Below are 4618 nucleotides of genomic sequence, written 5' to 3' on the forward strand. Positions count from 1 at the left end.
CTTTTGATGAAACTAATCCTATAATAAAGGATGAGTTAACTCTTGATGAAGATGACTTACCAAGTTCCCCTTTAAAAGAGTCTTTTACCAATACAACAATCAACATTGAGCATTTGAAAATAAATGATACTCTATCTTCTCAAGAAGAGCATATTCATTCCGACTTACCCAAGGAATGGAGAACTCATCAAGATCATCCTATTGACATCATCATTGGCGACATAAGTAAGGGTGTCACTACCCATTTAAAGCTAAACGATGCTTGTTTAAACATGGTCTTCGTTTCTCAAATAGAACCTTCCAAGATTGATGATGCAATCTAGGATGAACATTGGATTCTTGCTATGTAGGAAGAGTTAAACTAGTTTGAGAGAAATGAAGTTTGAGAACTTGTTCCAATACCGAATAATAGGCATGTTATAGGAACTCGTTGGGTATTCCATAATAAATAAGATAAAAATGGAATTATTGTTAGAAATAAAGCTAGACTGGTAGCACAAGGCTACAATCAGGAAGAAGGAATAAATTTTGATGAAACCTTTGCTCCTGTTGCTAGACTTGAAGCTATTCAGTTATTACTTGCATATGCTTGCTCTTTAAATTTTCAGCTATATCAAATGGACTTAAAGAGTGCCTTTCTTAATGGTATATACAAGAAGAAGTGTTTGTCGAACAACCTCCAGGTTTTGAAGACTACAAATATCCTTCTCATGTATATAAACTTAAGAAAACTCTCTATGGCTTAAAGCAAGCTCTACGCGCTTAGTATGATCTCTAGAAAAATTTATACTTGAAAAAGGTTTTACCAAAGGAAAGGCTGACACTACATTTTTTATTAAGAAAATAAATTATCATACTCTTCTTGTTCCAATATATGTAGATGATATCATTTTTGGTTCTACTAATGAGAATTTGTGTAGTGATTTTGGAAAAATGATGCAAGGGGAGTTTAAAATGTCCATGATGGGAAAGTTAAATTATTTCCTTGGATTTCAAATCAAACCACTCGAGGATGGTATTTTTGTATGTCAATCCAAATACTGCAGAGACTTGCTTAAAAGATTTGAAATGGATGACTGCAAGCCAATTGTCACTCCTATGGGTTCTGGAACATACATTGATACATATGAAGCTGGAAAATGCATTGACATATCAGAGTATCGAGGTATGATTGGTTTCCTACTTTATCTAACTGCCACTGAACCTGATATAATGTTTAGTTTCTGTTTGTATGCATGGTATCAATCAAAACCAAAAGAATCACATTTTGTTGCTATCAAAAGAATCATGAAATATCTAAAAGGCACAACTGATGTTGGATTATGGTATCCAAAAGGAAGTATATATGATTTGGTAGGATATTCATATTCAGATTTTGCTGGATGCAAAATTGAGAGAAAAAGCACAAGTGGTACTTGTCATATATTAGGAAATGCACTGGTCTCATGGTCATGCAAGAAACAAGCATGTGTTGCCCTAAGTACTTCTGAAGCAGAATACATAGCAGGAGGTAGTTTTGTGCCCAAGTGTTGTCGCTTAAACAACAATTATGAGATTATGGCTTAGACTTAGGATACATTCCCCTAAAATGTGACATTACTAATGCTATAAATCTCACAAAGAATCCAGTAATGCATTCTAGAACCAAACACATAGATATAAGACATCACTTCCTTAGGGACCATGTCCAAAAGAAAGATGTGATTATGGAATTTGTTAATACTCATGACCAACTAGCATATATATTTACTAAACCTTTGGCAAAGGAACCTTTCTATAAAAGTAGACGAAAATTAGGCATACTTGATGAAACTTACTTGTCTTAAATGCTTATATATGATTATATGATTGCTTCAATGTGTTTATCTTATGCCTAGTTGCACTTAAAATTTGCTTAATTTTGTTTAAAATTTTCAATTTTTGGGGTATGTAATCGATTATTTTGGGTAAATAATCGATTACAAGGCATCATATCACATTTTCAATTCTAAATACTTCGATTCCATAAATTTCGTGTTTAGTGGCCAAAATAAAAAATCCCCAAATCTCTCAAACACTCAAAACCTAATATTTCAAAACTTCAATACATGGCTTTATCATCAAGGACTAAGAAGCAACGTACCGGTTTGTCTCAAAAGAAGCAAGGTACTTCATCTTTTGAGGCTAATCCTCTAGAATTGGCATGACTTCTCACCAATGATGAACAATGCAAAGTCTTCTCATATCATTTTCTTGGATGCTCAATCTTTGCTCCTAAGTATGGTAATATCGTAACTTTGAGTTTGAAGATTTCCATTTCCCTATTCTATGTAGGCAACAAGATCTTTTTGATTTTTGTGACGAATCAAATGTCTATTATCCTGAACTTGTTAAAGTATTTTAATGCAATTTTAACTATAGGAAAAATCATTTAACATCCTCTGTGAAAGGAAAAGAAATAGTTTTATATGTTAAAACCTTCAGTTCAATATGTTGTAATATACCCTCTCAAGGTAGCATAAAAGATTTTGGTCTTACATGTGAATGGGATAATTATGATAGAAACGAGTTCTACTACTCTATGTGTAGATTCTCTAAAAAAGAAATCGAAATGCATAAGCAATAGGCTTTAGGTGAAACTATAAAGAGTATAGATATCCTTCCTGTAGGAAATCTCAATCTCGAAGATCGTTTGCTTCATTACTTTCTTATATATGTCATTCTTCCAAAATTTTCAAATCATTCTCAAATTAATGACATGGAACTACAATTGATGTACGCTCTTAAGCATAACCTTAATATCAATTGGGCTTTGACAGTAATGAGACAAATGTGGTTTGTGCGAGAAACTCACAACCCCTTGCCTTATGCAATCTTCATAATCAACATACTTGAGAATTTTAGTGTATCCACTATTGGTGAGTCCAAAATCACACTTGATGCATGCGATTGTAAGATCGATGTGGATGTGATCCACAAAATGGGTTTCTTTCGAGATCCAATTGATAGAATCTTTAAGCATCAAAGTGATAGACAGGCTACACCTGCTGATCCAACTACAAATGTCTTTGCTAAGCCTTCTGAACATCAACCTTCTGAAATTCATGATGAGTCATCTTCATCTACTGCCATGCCTACCAATCAGATGATCATTGACCAATTATTCTCACTTCGAGGCTACATCTTTAATCGGATGAATGCTCTTGATGCTCAGAATCAACAAGACCAATTTGAATTTCTATGTTTTTCCTATAAGATCAATAGTATGGACCTTGATGATGATAACATTGAGTCTGAGTCTTAAAATATTTGTTGTCTAGGACTTCTCTTTGTAATGATTGCTTGATTGTTGACAATCTGTTTTTGTTGTTTTTCTGGTTTATTTTGAAAAATGTATGAACATCTTTTAGTTATCTCTTATGCTATGTTTAATTTGTATTTTCTATATACATATCGTATGTGTGTTGGACTCTTGGTTTTTCTTCTTTTTGTTGAAGTCAAAAGGGGGAGAAAAGTTCAGAGAGTGTATTTACTGTTTAAAATTCTTTCAGGCACATAACTCCAAATCAAAGGGGGGGGGGCATACAAAATAGGGGAAGCATACTCAATTCAATGTACAAAATATCACAAAGTATGCTACTCTCAGAAAACTATATTGTCAAGCAGATATTGGTTTGTCATCATCAAAAAAGGGGAGATTGTTAAGAAGATCTTGCTCCTGACCTTGACACGGTTTTGATGAAGACACCAACATCACATAAAGCAGAAAAGGAAGAATACTTACGAAGACAATGAAGATAAATCTTCAAAGAATTTAGAGTCTAAGTCTATATATACTTCTATCCTTATACTCTATAATATACAATTAGTAGTAATGCTCAAAAAGTATTTTAAAAGAAAATTGAAAACTACAAGTATAAATGAAAACAATTTTCAAAATATTGTTTAAGAGGTTACTAGATCTAAGTAACAGGTTAATGTGACTAAGTAACAGGTTAATATGACTAAGTAACATATTACCAAAACTAAGTAATAGGTTACCAGAACTAAGTAACAGCTTACATGAGTAAGAAACGAGTTATCAAACAAAATCTGAACATGGTAATCAATTACTCCCTTTGAGTAACCGATTACAAGGTTGTAGTATATTTGAGTAACCGACTACACACTAGGGTAATCAAATACTCAGTTGGACAGAATGTTTGAGTAATTCATTACATCCTTTGAGTAACCGACTACATAGTGTGATAATCAATTACTCAGTTGTATAGAATGTTTGGATAATCAATTACGTCGATGCTGTAATCGATTATTGAGAGTTGTTACACCAGATTTTCAGATTCAAACTGCACAACTTTCACCTCAAACGAAATGGTTTCATTCCAATTAATTCCTACCTTTTCATAGAGGTGTTATGGCTGATCGCAAAGCCTATTTAAAGGCATTGAAACTCAGAATTCACAACAACAACTCATATACACAATCTAAATTTTCTGAAACACTTTTTCTGCAACTTGTTCTTAACTTTCAAATTAAATTTTCTTAAGTTGCTTTAAGTGTGGTTTCAAATTTTTCCAAACCTTCTGAGCATTATTACTAAGCATATAAAGAGTTAACGGATTGTAAGAGATCATAGTGT

This window comes from Lupinus angustifolius, chromosome LG18, assembly GCF_001865875.1.
Source record: "Lupinus angustifolius cultivar Tanjil chromosome LG18, LupAngTanjil_v1.0, whole genome shotgun sequence".
NCBI lineage: Eukaryota > Viridiplantae > Streptophyta > Magnoliopsida > Fabales > Fabaceae > Lupinus > Lupinus angustifolius.